Source organism: Lagenorhynchus albirostris, chromosome 11, assembly GCF_949774975.1.
Source record: "Lagenorhynchus albirostris chromosome 11, mLagAlb1.1, whole genome shotgun sequence".
Classification (NCBI taxonomy): Eukaryota; Metazoa; Chordata; class Mammalia; order Artiodactyla; family Delphinidae; genus Lagenorhynchus; species Lagenorhynchus albirostris.
Window position 1 is genome coordinate 60892969 of NC_083105.1, and position 15178 is coordinate 60908146.

At 46.8% G+C, this 15178-nt stretch overlaps 1 pseudogene; it reads right to left on the reverse strand.

Moving 5' to 3' along the window:
- Positions 1-229: 229 nt before the first annotated feature.
- On the reverse strand, positions 230-1002 carry LOC132528817 (proteasome subunit alpha type-3-like; annotated as a pseudogene).
- Between the last annotated feature and the right edge of the window lie 14176 nt (positions 1003-15178).

Below are 15178 nucleotides of genomic sequence, written 5' to 3' on the forward strand. Positions count from 1 at the left end.
CCAAGACTTCTTGGCCTGGTTTCCTATTTAGTTGTGTACTTGGTTGATTTTATCCTCCTAATTAGATTATAAACCCCAAGACGTATTTTACACATTTGTTTTTCCTCTCCTCCAAGGCCTTGTACCCTGTTCTTGTTTTTTACAAGACAAAGATTTAATGAAAGTTGGTCAGTGGGTATGTAATAGTCCAAAGGGCTAAATAGTTAAATAGAAGTAAATGAAGTAAATGTTACATGTTATCATCATCTGATTCGTCTTCTTCCTTCAAAGATTCCTTGGCCTATTTCTCTGCCTCTTTCCTTATATCTTTTGGAACAATTCCATGTCTTCCATTAGTTATTTCACCAACCCAGCTGAGCTCTAGTTCAAAAGCTTTATCCTTAACTTCATCGTGTACTGTGTAAATTATTTTTGCAACTTCTTTAACAACATCACGGCAGGTCATTTCTTTCATCTGAAGCTTTTCAATTTCTGTCTTCGCAGCTTGCCTGGCTTTGCCAATGGCACAGCCCCAATAACCACATGAAACACCCGATGAGTCAATCATGTAGAGCTGTGCACCATCATCACACTGTAAGACCCTAACCAGAAACTGCAGCGAAAGGGTCTGACAGCACTGTAGAGTGTATAGGCATGTACATACATGGCCACTCTGTCTGCAAGATGTTTTAGTGGAAGGTTATATCCAAAGTTAGATCTAAACTTGGAAGCCTCTTCTCTTGCAATGTCTGCTAAAGAACGAGCATCTGCCAACAAACCTGCTAGTGCCATTCAGACATGCCGATCCACATTAAAAAGTCGTTTGTTAGGACCTTCTTCATAAAGTTTAGAGAGAACTAATTTTTCTACCCCAAAGACAACGCCATCTTTACATCTGATTCCAATAGCTGTACTACTATTTTCCACAGCCTTCATAGCATACTCAACTTGAAAAACTCTTCCATCAGGAGAGAACGTAGAGGCTGACAGGTCATACCTGGTGCCGATTGAGCTCATTGTGCTAAAACCACTGGGACGCCTAGGGCTTCAGGGTCTAAAGCGATCCCCTCACCCTGTTCTCTTTCTGCTTGAGGAGTGTGGGTGGGCTTTTTCTTGCCCAAATCCAACCTCTGACACCAAAGATGCCATAGTTCCACTTCCTGAGTTAGAGACTGTTAATCAAAGGAGGGGCAGGTGAGGGCTTTGGCTAGAGATTTGCCATGTAGTGTTTCAAACTCGAACCCAACTCTGGACTTAGGCAAGAGAGCAGTCGGGTTGCTCATCAGGACAGGCTTGTTTGACAGCAGCAGGCTCAAGTTCTTCTTTTCCTTCTCACTTACCAGTTCAAACTTTTTAATGCTGAAGTGTGTTTGAGAAACAGCTAAAGGCCTGACCCCTGCCCCTGAGGAGTTTACAAATCTGTAGTTAATTGTGTGCTCTTGACAGGTATTGATAAGAATATAATTCAGCTGATTAATGTTTTTATGGTATGTCAGTGGAGAAATGAATAGTGAAATATTCTCTAACAGGCAAACCAAAGGGAAATGCAACAGTGGAAGGAGCTAGGGATGAACCTGTCACAGATCCTGGTCGAGTTATACTCTTTTTTTTTTTTTTTTTCCCGAGTTATACTCTTTTCCACATTGACCTTGCCTTGCCTTCCCTGGGACCATCTCCTCCACCTTCTCTTTCCTTCTCCAAATCTTGCCCATCCTTCAAGGACCAGTTAGACCACTGCTCCTCCAGGAAGCCTTCCTGGATGACTCCAGACTCCATTAACCTGTTTTGAACACCAGGATTAATAACCTTTGCCACACAGTTTAGAACTTAATGATGTACTTAAACTCTTTGCTGCTGTTTTGTGTGATTTCCCAACTAAATGATAACTCTTTTGAATAATAATAATAGTAACAACATTAAACTAGCTAATATTTATTAAGCATTTATTATGAGCCTGGTACTTTGCTAATACTGGGTTGGCCAAAAAGTTCATTCGGGCTTTTCTGTAACATGAAAAACTCAATTGAACTTTTTGGCCAACCCAATATATCTATATAATTTATCTAATTTCATCTGCCCAACAACCCTATGGGGAAGTTCTATGATTATTACCATTTTACAGTCGAGGAAGCTGTGTTGTAGGATAATTTTCAAAAAGGGAAAATAATGACTCACACAAACATGAAGTGAACACATATCAAAGATTTTATTTAACTCACTAATTAAAGAGGAAAACCTGCAATTTGTTAAAACCAACTGAAAGGAGAATCTGAAGAGCAGACATTTATAGGCAATCAGGAATGCTGAAATGAAGTTGCTAATATGTTCAAAACTGGTTAATATTCTATGTGTACTAAAATTTGAAATCATCTTTTCTACTGGGCAGAAGCCAGTTTTATTTTATTTTTAAATTTATTTTATTATTATTGTTTTGAATGACTATTTAGCAGAGGGAGGAGATGGCCACTCTGGAAAGAATTGGTCTTCCAGCATGGGAGGCAGTAGAAGAGTCTGGCTATTAAAGGACTGGAGTAACAGAGCTTCTATCATTCAGCCTGGACGTCTATCAATGCTGAACAGGAGTAGCCATGGTGTTTTCTCTACAGCTGCCCCGATTGGGCCTTACCCCTGGATATTTAGCCATGGAGCGTGTCTCACTGGTCCTCTTAGAAATCTGTGAGCTACTTAAAATCCCTTAACAAATTTGTTTTCTCTTTTTTTTGTTTTTGTTTTTGCGGTACGCGGAGCACAGGCTCCGGACGCGCAGGCTCAGCAGCCATGGCTCACGGGCCCAGCCGCTCCGCGGCACGTGGGATCTTCCTGGACCGGGGCACAAACCCGTGTCTCCTGCATCGGCAGGCGGACTCTCAACCACTGCACCACCAGGGAAGCCCCTGTTTTCTCTTTTCTTCAGAAACCAATTTCATCTCACCTTTTATCTCAACGTTCATTTGCATTTCTATGGCCCCACATTATCTGCATTACTATCAGTTTTCCCAACTTGCAGAGCTATAAATGAGTCTAGTCAAAAACAATGAAAGGGGGACTTCCCTGGCAGCTCAGTGGTTAAGAATCCCCCTGCCAATGCAGGGGACATGGGTTCGAGCCCTGGTCCAGGAAGATCCCACCTGCTGCAGACGAGCAACTAGAGAGAGCCCACACGCAGCAACGAAGACCCAACACAGCCAAAACTAAAAATAAAGAAAATAAATTTATCATTATTATTTATTTACTATTAATTAATACTGGGTCTTAGAGTTCGTTCATACTTAGGTATTGAGCACAACACCTAGTGCATATTAGGTGTTCCATAAGTGTGGATTGGTTAATTGATGAGAGTTTTTGAATGATGGATTATAAAGCTTGTGGTAGATTGAACACTGTGACCAAAATATTTTCCATCTCTTTCACCAAGAGGGAGAGTCTAATTTCCTACTCCTTGAATCTGGAATTGCCTGTGACTTGCTTTGGCCAGCAAATATGTCAGAAGCGACAATGTGTCAATTCTGGAGCCTAGACTTCCAGAGACCCAGAAGCTTCCACTTTCACTGTCTTGGGACCTGCCCTTACTGAGTAAGAAACCTCTTCTCCAGAAGGTCTTCTTCTGGAGAGTCACATGGAGGAGAACCGAGGCACCCTGGCTGACAGCCCCAGTTAACCGTCGTATATGTGAGTGAGGCCACCTTGGTCCATCCTGGTCCACGTGACTGCAGCCACATGAGCAACTCCAGGTGAGACCAGCAGAAGAACTGCCCAGCTGAGCCCAGCTAAAATCGTGACCTCATAAATTGTTGTTGTTTTAAGCCTCTAAGTCTTGGGGTGTTTTGTTATGTGGTGATGGCTAAACTGATGCAGAGGTGTCAGTGCAGTCATAGAATGTCAGCCGGGAGCAGGGGACAAGTGTTTATTCTTTGGGGATGGAGACTACTCCCTGTGATTGAATTTCCTGGCTCAGCCGTCCTGCGCCCAAGCTGACTGGGACCCCTGTGCTGCTCCTTGACAGAAGTATTACTACCTGGGTATGTTGTTTGGTCCCAAACCTTGTCCACGGAGAGGAGCCGCTTTGACAGGCTCATTGTCTGCACTGGGCTGGTGACTCATGAGAGCAGCGGGACTCCACCCTCTTCAAAAGAAGAGAAGCGACACTCTTCTAGGAACTTTACATCTAACAAGGACATGGTGTGTCCATAATAAAGTACAAAGTTAAACCTGTCGTTAATATCTGCCTCCTCCCTTCCCTCATATGTGTCATGTGACACTTTTACTTTCCAAACATCTTTCTACTTAGCTTGAGTCCCAACGTAGCCCAGTGAGTGAGAAGCACAGGTGAGGAGATCAAGAGATTTGCCTAGCACCACACAGAGCTTAATCGTGGGCCAGATCCCAGGCCTCCTGCTGCAGTGTCCAGTGGCCCAGTGCTGGGACTGCCTAGAGCTGGTTGCATGTGTAGCCCTGTCTCTCTGAGGGCCCTCAATCCAGGCGGTACGTCCAGGACATATGTATGAACTTGAGATGATGTCAGGGTGGCAGTGTGGTGACAGGGAAGACGTCCATTCAGTTCTGTTAGCTCCTTCAGCTGTGTGATCTCAGGCAGTCACTCAACCTTGCTCAGTCTCAGCTTCCTCATTTGTAAAATAAGATTTAAATTATATCTACCTATACTTAAAAAACCTGTATATAGTGGTTGCATCTGGAGTAAGGTATGGGGCTGGACATCTGGGATAGTAGGAAGACCTACTTTTCTTTTTTGTTGTTATATTCACTGGTTTTATTTTTTTTTAATTTGTATTTATTTTTTGGCCACGCCTTGCAGCATGTGGGATCTTAGTTCCCCGACCAAGGATCAAACCTGTACCCCCTGCAGTGGAAGCGTGGAGTCTTAACCACTGGGCCGCCAGGGAAATTGTTTTATTTTTTAAATTCCACGTATAAGTGGTAACATACACTATTTGTGTTTCTCTGTCTGACTTACTTCACTTAGCATAATGCTCTCCAAGTCCATCCATGTTGCTGCAAATGGCAAAATTTCATTCTTTTTTATGGCTGAGTAGTATTCCATTGTTTACACCACATTTTCTTTATCCATTCTTCTGTTTTAATTTTTTTTTTTTGGCTGTGCCACGTGGCTTGCAGGATCTTAGTTTCCCAACCAGGAATCGAACCCGGGCCCATGGCAGTGAAAGCGCTGGGTCCTAACTGCTGGACCGCCAGGGAGTTTCCAATCCATTCTTTTGTTGATGGACAGCTTGGCCATTGTAAATAATGCTGCTATGAACACTGGGTTGCATGTATCTTTCGAATTAGCGTTTTCGTTTTCTTCGGATATATACCCAGGAGGGGAATTGCTGGATCATGTGGTAAGACGTACTTTTCGTTGTATATCTTTTTTACCATTCAAATTTGTAATTGTGATGATTGAGCTTATGTGGACTTGACTGGGCTACGATGTGCCCAGATCAGTAGTAAAACATTATTTCTGGGTGAGTCGTTAGGGTGTCTTCGGAAGAGATTAGCATTTGAATCAGTAGACTGAGTGAAGGAGATCGTCCTCACCAATTTAGGTGAGCATCTTCCAATCTGCTGAGGGCCTGAATAGAACAAAAAGGTGTAAGGAAGGGTGAATTTGCTCTCTCTACTTGAGCTGAGACATCCACCTTCTGCCTTCAGACAATGGCGCTAAGGAAGGGTGAATTTGCTCTCTCTACTTGAGCTGAGACATCCATCTTCTGCCTTCAGACAATGGTGCTTCACTGGGTGCTTGCATTCAGACCAGGACTTTTACCATTGGGCCCCAATTCTCAGCCTTTGGACTCAGACTGAATAACACTACTGGCTTTCCTGGGTCTCCAGCTTGCAGGCAGCAGACTGTGGGACTTCTTGGCCTCCATAACCATGTGAGCCAATTTCTATTATAAGTCTTGTCTTGGAAATTCCCCGGTTGTCCAGTTGTTGGGACTCTGCACTTTCACTGCCGCCGGCCCGGGGTTCAATCCCTGGTCGGGGAAGTAAGATCCTGCATGCTGTGTGGTGTGGTCAAAAAAAAAAACCAAAATAAATAAATCTTGTCTTATATATATCTCTATATATTCTATTGGTTCTGTTTCTCTGGAGAACTCTGATACAGTAATCATAGGGCAAATGTTATTAATTCAGTAACAATGCTAATTAACCAAGAAATAAATTATTAGTTCATAATAATTCTAATTAGCTAATAATAAATACATCTAAAAAATGAAATTATGTCTTTCTCCAGTGGCGTACTTGGAAACTCCTTCCTCTACAGGACAAAATTATTTTTAGAAAGAATCATTCTTTTCTTGATTCACTTTTTAGCTTAAGAACAATTAGTAGGGCTTCCCTGGTGGCGCAGTGGGCTTCCCTGGTGGCGCAGTGGTTGGGAGTCCGCCTGCCGATGCAGGGGACGCGGGTTCGCGCCCCGGTCCAGGAGGATCCCACATGCCGCGGAGCGGCTGGGCCCGTGAGCCATGGCCGCTGAGCCTGCGCGTCCGGAGCCTGTGCTCCGCAGCGGGAGACGCCCGCACACCGCAAAAAAACAAACAAACAAAAAAAAAGAACAATTAGTAATTTTAAAATATTATTATTATTTTTGTGGTACGCGGGCCTCTCACTGCTGTGGCCTCTCCTGTTGCGGAGCACAGGCTTCGGATGAGCAGGCTCAGCGGCCATGGCTTACGGGCCCAGCCGCTCCGCGGCATGTGGGATCTTCCCGGTCCGGGACATGAACCCGTGTCCCCTGCATCGGCAGGCGGACTCTCAACCACTGCACCACCAGGGAAGCCCTAAAAATATTATTTTAAAAGATATTATTCAGATTCAGTGTAACATTTCATGTATGACCTGTATACATGTATGACCTGACATGTATTACACTTACCAAGGAAAAATATACCTTGCAGTTTGCAGTCATTATTTTTAATCTTAAACACAAGTAAAAGTTGGAAATGTCCACATAGAATGGCAGAGTTGGAGTTAGCCAAGGGCTATTTCTTTATAATTACCGTGTCTGGTCGTTGTCTATTTCCCATCTACTATTTAAACCCTGGAAGGTGTATTATCACAAAGGCTGGCTGGGCAAGGGCTTGGACAATTCTGAACTGTTACAAACTTCTCGCCAAATGAACAGGTATCATTGTTGAAAACACTGGGTATCCACTGCATACAGAATACTATGTTCATTGAAAGATAAGTAATGAAAGTGTGTTCATTTGAAGCTTACACATTTATTATCAAAACTCAACAGTCGGGCTTCCCTGGTGGCACAGTGGTTGAAAGTCCGCCTGCCGATGCAGGGGACACGGGTTCATGCCCCGGTCCGGGAAGATCCCACATGCCGCGGAGCGGCTGGGCCCGTGAGCCATGGCCGCTGAGCCTGCGCGTCCGGAGCCTGTGCTCTGCAACGGGAGAGGCCACAACAGTGAGAGGCCCGTGTACAGCAAAAAAAAGACAAACCAAAAAAACCTCAACAGTCATCACGGCAATTGTTTAGCACTTAGACCAACAAAAGATTTCCTTATAGAATATTTTATAATTTACCCTGTTTATTTTTTGGCCACACCACTAGGCTTGCAGGTTCTTAGTTCCTGGACCAGGGATGGAACCCAGGGCCCCGGCAGTGAGAGCGCCGAGTCCTAACACTGGACCACCAGGGAATTCCCTCACTGACTTTGTTTAGAATTGTCTATGCATGGGAGTTCCCTGGCGGTCCAGTGGCTAACAATCTGCGCTTCCACTGCAGGGGGCACGGGCTTGATCCCTGGTGGGGGAACTAAGATCCTGCATGCCTCACTGCGAGGCCAAAAAAAAAAAAGAATTGTCTATGCATGAAGATAATAAAAACAGACTTTTAGTCAGTTTTATTGTTTTTAAATTCTCTGCTGACAACGATCCCCCTTGTTGCCTAACTCAGAGTGGACTACTTCCACAGCCCTGCTCTCCTTACAATGTCCTTGTTAAAGATCAAATGGGATAGTATCTTCCCGGGTCTCAAACTCAAATTCAAATGCTGCAGGGTTCAGAGGCACATATGTGAAGCGGTGTAAGTCACATAGCACTGTGCAGTCCATGGAAGACTGTGGAGGGTGTGTCCTGCCTAGAGGCGTTCACTGTCAGTTTTCCTTTCCGAGACATATCCTTCTGTGGCATAGGCTGACACCCTGTGACACCCATGAGTAACAAGCAATTCAGACTGAGGTCTGGGCTGATTTCAAAGCTCTTTCCTCTATGCCATGGTAAAAATACCACCTTACTTTTAAACTAATGCATAGATGCGTACTGATTTATGTCCTAGGTAAGAAAAATAAGAAACAAGGAAGCCCTGGAGAGGTTGAGACTAGAAGCAGGTGGGATTTAGATGAGAAGTGAGTCTACTGGCCCCTGTGCTTACAGGAGGAGAGAAGGGGATGGACCGCAGGAGGGAAAAAGGTGCGGGGCTCTTCTATCTGTGAGGTCCTCACAGTTTAACAGGGTAAGCATGCCACCCACAGGGGCATTTACAATGCAAAATTAGTTTTTAAATGACCAGAGAGATGTTTGTTGCAATTCAGTTTGTGATAGCAGAAAACGAAAAGCAATGTAAATATCCAAAACTAAGGGAACGGTTAAATAAATTATGCTGTATCCATTCGTTGAAGGGATACTATTCAATCCTTAAAAATAATATTTATTTCACATGGAAAGAAAATCCCATTATCTATATGATGTGTAAAGAGGAGATTACGAAACAGTGGGTACAATCCAATCTCACTTTTGTGAAACAAAAACAAAAGATCTTGAAGGCTACACATCAAGGTATTAACAATAGTTATAATTAACAATGGCTAGGTGGAGGTATTCTGGCGGTTTAACATTTTTCTTATTTCTGCTCATCTGTGTTTTCTAATTTTCTACAGTGAACACATCTTGCTTAGGTAATAAGGAAAACCCACATTTATTTATTTATTTAAAAACATTTATTTATTTCTTTGGCTGCGCCAGGTCTTAGTTGCCAGCACTCGGGATCTTTTTTGAGGCATGCGGTATCTTTTTATAGTTGTGGCATGTGGGATCTAGTTCCCTGACCAGGGATCAAACCCGGGCCCCCTCATTGGAAGCGTAGAGTCTTAGTCACTGGACCTCCAGGGAAGTCCCCACAATTATTTGTTAAAGTGTGGTGAGAGTCAAGTGGACAGGGTCAAAGATTGTGTTAATAGGTTAATAGGACTGAGCCAATCTGGAAGAGAACCTCGTAGGAGGCTGATGACTTTCCACCCAGGGTGAAGGAGGGTGAGAGGTGTGTGTGTGTGTGTGTGTGTGTGTGTGTGTGTGTGTGTGTGTGTGTGTGTGTGTGTGTGTCGGGGGGGGCAGATGGAAGGCAGGACCAGGAAACCTGGGATAGCTTAGGCACAAAGGAGATATCAGGGCCTCACACCTGCCATGCATATTGCCAGTTCCTTGACTGCTGGACTATGGTCATTTGCCACTCTGTCGTCACCTCTAGCATGGCCCTCCAGAATGAACTTCAAGCATAGATGAACTCTGGATGGGACTTCGTCCACTGAGGTCGTTTACACTCCAAGAGGCCATGATTCTATGAGCTCTGCCCAGTGGGAAGGTTGAAAAGAAATTGGAGGTGAATGCGGGTGGAGAAACCGACTATCAGCAGCTTTGGCCAGATGGTGGTGCTATAAGGCAGAGAATCAGAGCACAGCACGGTCGTCCCGGGTTAGGCGGGAACAGCCGTCTGCTCCTGGAAGGCCACCAGGGGGCAGAGGAAGGTTAAGAGGGTGCTGCTTCCGGAGGGCCTGCTGGAGTCCCCTGTGTACAATGCCATCAGCTGCCATTTGATAAAACGGATCATTGTAACAGTGAAGTGCCAGGGAAAAATCAGAATAATTCAAACAGGTGCAGATTTGAAACTAAATGCTCGGACTTCCCTGGTAGTGCAGTGGTTGAGAGTCCGCCTGCCATGCAGGGGACATGGGTTCGAGCCCTGGTCTGGGAAGATCCTACATGCCGCAGAGCAACTAAGCCCGGGCGCCACAACTACTGAGCCTGCGCTCTAGAGCCCGCGAGCCACAGCTACTGAAGCCCGCGTGCCTAGAGCCTGTGCTCCGCAACAAGAGAAGCCACCGCAATGAGAAGCATGCGCACCGCAACAAAGAGTGGCCCCTGCTCCCTGCAACTAGGGAAAGCCCGCATGCAGCAATGAAGACCCAGCACAGTCAAAAATAAAAAATAAATAAGTTTATAAAAAAAGAAAGAAAAGAAAAGAAACTAAATGCTCAAAGGCAGTTCAAAGGACCCGTCTAAACATTGCCCTCAGCCCTCCCCTGCTCCCACATACACTACTCTCTGCTGTGAGCCTCACTCACCCACCATGCCTCTTCCTTCCCTCCCTGTGTCTTCCCTTCCTTCCCCATGTTCACTGAGTGCCTTCTGGGTGCCAGACCATTTAGCCAGAGCCTGGGGAGGAAGCCAGAGCCTGAGAGATCTTTTGAGCATGAGGTAGGAGGGAGCTAAGTGAGGGACAACGTGTGTGCGTAGGTGGGGGTGTGACTGGCAGACAGGACCACACTCCCAGGTCCTTGGGCTGGAAATGTGTGCCTGGTTAGAAGAACCGGGTGAAGCCCAGTGTCGCTGAAGGCTGGTGAACATGGAGGAGACTGGAAAAGATGGGGCTGGAAAGAGGGGACTGACCATGTAGTTTGCATGTTTCTGAGACCATTGAAGGATTCCAAGTAGGTGACGGATATGATGAGAGTTATTTTTAAAGAAGACCACACTGGATGGTGTGTGGAGGATAGCTAAGGGGTCACAGGCAGCCATGAGAAGGCCTACTTACTGTTAGGGAGATATTGTAGTACAGAGGAGAGATGGCTGCAGCCTGGACACCATGTGTAGATGAAGAGAAGGGGACAGGTTTGGATTTATTTTGGAAGTAGACTTAGTAATTCATTAACTGCAGAGGGATGGGGTAAGAGAGAAGGAAAGGTTGAATATGATTCCCAGGTTTCAGGCATGAGCAATTGGATGGGTGGAGTATCATTTACTAAGATGAGCAATAATTAAGAAGGAACCGGTGGCGGTTAAGATCAATAGTTCAGTTTTCAGTTTTAAACAGGTTAAATCTGAGATGCCTAAGAGACATCTAAAAGGAGGCATCAGGAACTTCCACGGTGGTCCGGGGGTTAAGACTCCATGCTTCCAGTGCAGGGGGCACGGGTTCGATCCCTGGTCAGAGAAGATCCCGCATGCCTCGCGGTATGGCCAAAAACAAAAACAAACAACAGCAACAACAAAAAATAACAAAAACAAAAGGAAGCATCAGGTAGAAAGTTCCATAGACTAATCAGGAGCTCGGAAGGAAGATCTGGGTTGGACATCTAAAATTGGGAGCCTTTGGTCTACAGAAGATAGAGTTAAAGCCATGGCAATGGGTGAGATCACTCAAGGAAATAGTACACGGAATAAAAGCAGAGGAATGTCAACGTTTATAGAGCAGATAAAGGGGGTGAGCTGAGGAAAGAGGCTGAGGAGCTACGTCTGGAGGAAAACCTGGAGTGAGGTGTCAAGGAGAAGAGGGAAGGAGAGTGTTGCAAGAAGGAGGGAGTGTTCATATTCAGCTGCTGAAAGCTAAGAGGTCAAGGAATAGAAGGAATGTCAAGTGTCAACTGATTTTAACAATGTGGTATCTCTAGGAACCTAGGCTAGTGCAGCTGCCATGGGGCAATAGGAGCCCTGGCCAGCCTGGAGTGGGCTGAGGAATGAACGGGGCAAGGGAGGGGAGAGCCTGTGGAAAGGAGCAGAGAGCTAGGGAAGGAGCTGCTGGGTCAGCGGTCCAGGGAGCTTGTCTTAAGGTGGACAACAGTATTTGAATGCCAATGGGAGGACCCAGCAGAGTGAGAAAGAAATCTGACGGAGGAGAGAGAGGAAGGTCAGCTGATGATGTGCGGGAAGGGATGGGGTCCAGGCCTTGGCTTATGCTATTCCTGCTGCCTGCAATGCGCTTCTGAGCCTCACCACCGCCTTGCCACCTTGTATGGGTCGTTCAAAGACCAGCTCAGATGTCACTGCTTCTGGGACATCTGGAAGACAAACGTGGTCTCCACCCACTCACAGCATGTTTATAGCTGGATTATAGGTTTTATCATACATCGTCGATGACAGAGACTGTCTGTATCCCAGCATTGTGTCTGGCACCTATACAGGAGGCCCTAATAAATGACTTTGAATGGACGGCCAGATAAATGAATGGGTGAAGTGTGGCACCCCATACCACGGTAGTGGGGAAGGGCGATGTTGGTGATGGAGTGGAGTCCTGACAGTTCACAGACCCTCTCATATTATCTCTCAAGGAATCTAGCTTAAAGGATCCGCCCAATGTAGATGGAGAAACAGAAATCCACACAGCAAGCCTGGAGGTCAGAGGTGAAGGGAGCAGGACTGGGGCGGGGGCCAGGGGAGGCGCCTGAATTCCTCTCTCCCAGCACTTAGCGGGGACCCTCAGGTATTTTCTAATTAAGATGAGAAGAAGCAGCAGGGGCCCTCTGGAATGTAAACGTCAGATAAGATCAGCACCCCCTCCCCTCCAGGAAGCTTCCATTTTCTTTCTTCTAGGATGAATAACACATTCTTTCCCAGGAACTAGTTTCTGCCCCCTTTAGTCCCTGCAATTTATCCTCTTCCCTGGGGGGAGTGAATCTTTGCGTCCCTAGTGCTTTCCATGCCCCCTGCTTCAGCTCTTGCCTCCATCTTTTGGGTCTCTTTTCATCCCTTACGGCTTCCTCATCTTATACAGGGCCTGTGCTTCTGAACCTGGAGGGGGACATCTCACTTTAATCATAATATGAACATCTCTTGGATTTGGGCTTGGGGGGTCAATGACCCCTGCTGTGGGCTTCTCTATCCTCTCTCTTCCAGGATGGTAGAACAGGTGTCATCATTGGATCAATACACCTTTCGTTCAAATAATCAATTCCAGCCAACATATGGGACCAGGCACACCAAGTACTAAAAGAACAATCTCGATGAGTGGTCCTAATGAGAGGGCGCCAGGATCTGGTGCCAGGGCTATGGGGAAGGCTTCAGGGAGGAGGTGTCATTAGTGCTGAGCCTTGAGGGAAGTGTGGGAAGTAGGAAACAGAAGAGTAGGGGGGATTATAGAGGCGTGGGCAGGAGGCAGCTGAGGAAACAATGTTAGGGAGCAAAGAGTTGGGAGAAGGAGGAGACTGGAGAGTTAAGTAGGGAGACAAATACGGGGTGATAGGAGAGATGGAATGCAAGAATAAGGAGGTGGGATTTTATACTTTCAACAATGAAGGTGTTTGTCGGGGGAGGGAGTGGTGATAGGGGACAGATGGGGATTTACAGATAATTCTGGAAGCAAAGTGTGGACTGTTGTCCAGCGTAGAGAGGTAAGGGTCCCATGGTCTCTTATCTCCCCCGCTTCTTACCCTTTGCTGTTGCCACTGTCGCAGCGGGCTCACGAATGTTTGGAGCAGAGATCCAGGATGCGTGGGACTGAGGGAGCCAGGAGACACACGTCCCCCCATCTCCCAATCCAGGGATTCTCCAGCCCTTGGGTCCACACTTGGCCAGTGGTTCTGTCCACAATGGAGCGTCCCTGCCTCTCGGGTGACACAGGACAGGGTGAACTCTTCTGGACCAGATGACCTGGCACCATTCAGGGAAGGGTTCAGTTCACTGGTGCCACCTGGCTTCTGCAGGCTCTGACCTCAGTGGTGGGGTGGTGGGTGGGAGTGGGGAATGGAGAAGCAAGCGGAGGGAAGAAATTCAAGAGCAAGGGGATGGTTTGGAGCAAGCTCACTGGGTCTGGGAGTACATCCCAGAGGCTCAGTCCAGTCACAGAGGCTCCCCAGATTGTCTCCTTTCTCTCTCGTGACCCCCAGACCCAGGCCTTACCAACCCCCAGAAGTCAAGACCTGGGAAGAGAATTGTTCACTGGAACGCAGATCCTGGGTCTAGGAGAATGTCTCCCCAAGACAGGGAATGGAGGCAATGATCTCTCCAGGATTGTTTTGTGGGGGCATTGGCTGGGCTCTTGGACTGCCTTCCGGGGTGTCTCTGGGAATCTGAGCCTGGGCTGTTTGCAGCTGCTATTACAGGAAGGGAGAGAACTTTCAGCAAGCATGCTGGGATCCCAGACCCTTGGGTTTTCATTCCTCCCTCTCCTTGTCCCAGGGCAGGCCACTTGCCTTTCTTCATGCCATGGCCCCCTTCTCTGACTCCCTGCCCAATGCCCAGTCCCCAGGCTGCCTCACTGGGGTGAGGACACACATCCTGTATCCTCATTGGGCATCCTGATTGTGGGAGAACCCCTTACCAAGTCCTTCACTTTGCTCCCCTGGGAGTTACAAAGACCAGCTCTAATTTCTCTTCTCCTAAGTGACAGACCTTCAGATACTTGACATCACAGAAAGTAGAAGGGAACTCAGAGGAGACTGAAGGCTAGATGTACATTTTGTCAGTGAGGCAAATGGCCCAGAGAGGAAAGAGCTACGTTAGAGTTGCATAATGAGTCAGCCTGACCCAACCCAGGTCTTCTGATACCACCCAGGGCGCCTTTCTTGCCTCCCAAGCTTCCTTTTCTCCAGGCCAAACTCTCCTCTCCCTTGAGATCTTACGTTGATCTCCTCAGTCCAATTTCACTCTTAGGTGGGCACATTCTATCTCTCCTTGAGTTCACCCTGTAACTTATACGTTGTCTTGCCCACAGGGGCTTAGCAGTACAAGGCTGTCAAGGAAGACTTCACCGGGTGAAGGAACAGTCGAGGTAGCCCATGCCCACTGAGCTCCTTCAGTGTGCTATGCGTTTCACTTACTTTCATCCCCACCCGGTGCTCCTCCAAGGTGGGTTCATTTAAATGATGAAGAAACCCATGTGAGGAAATGAGTGTGTTGCTCAAGGTCTGACCGCTGGAAAGGGTGAAGCCATGGCTGCTGGGCAGCTGGTATGCCCCTGGGCTGCTGTGTGATCGTTAAAGCATGGGAACATTGCACTTGTGTCCCATTTGGGAAATAGTTACTGCCTGAGCTGTCCGCGTCCCCCCGCCCTGTCTTGTCTTCCTGGGATCCCTTCCGCAACAAGCTCTAAGGAGCAGGCCTTCAAGCTTGGAATCTGTTTGCTCTAAATTTAAGCCTGGGCTGATGCTGCAAGTCCACAACCCCTGAAACCCAATCC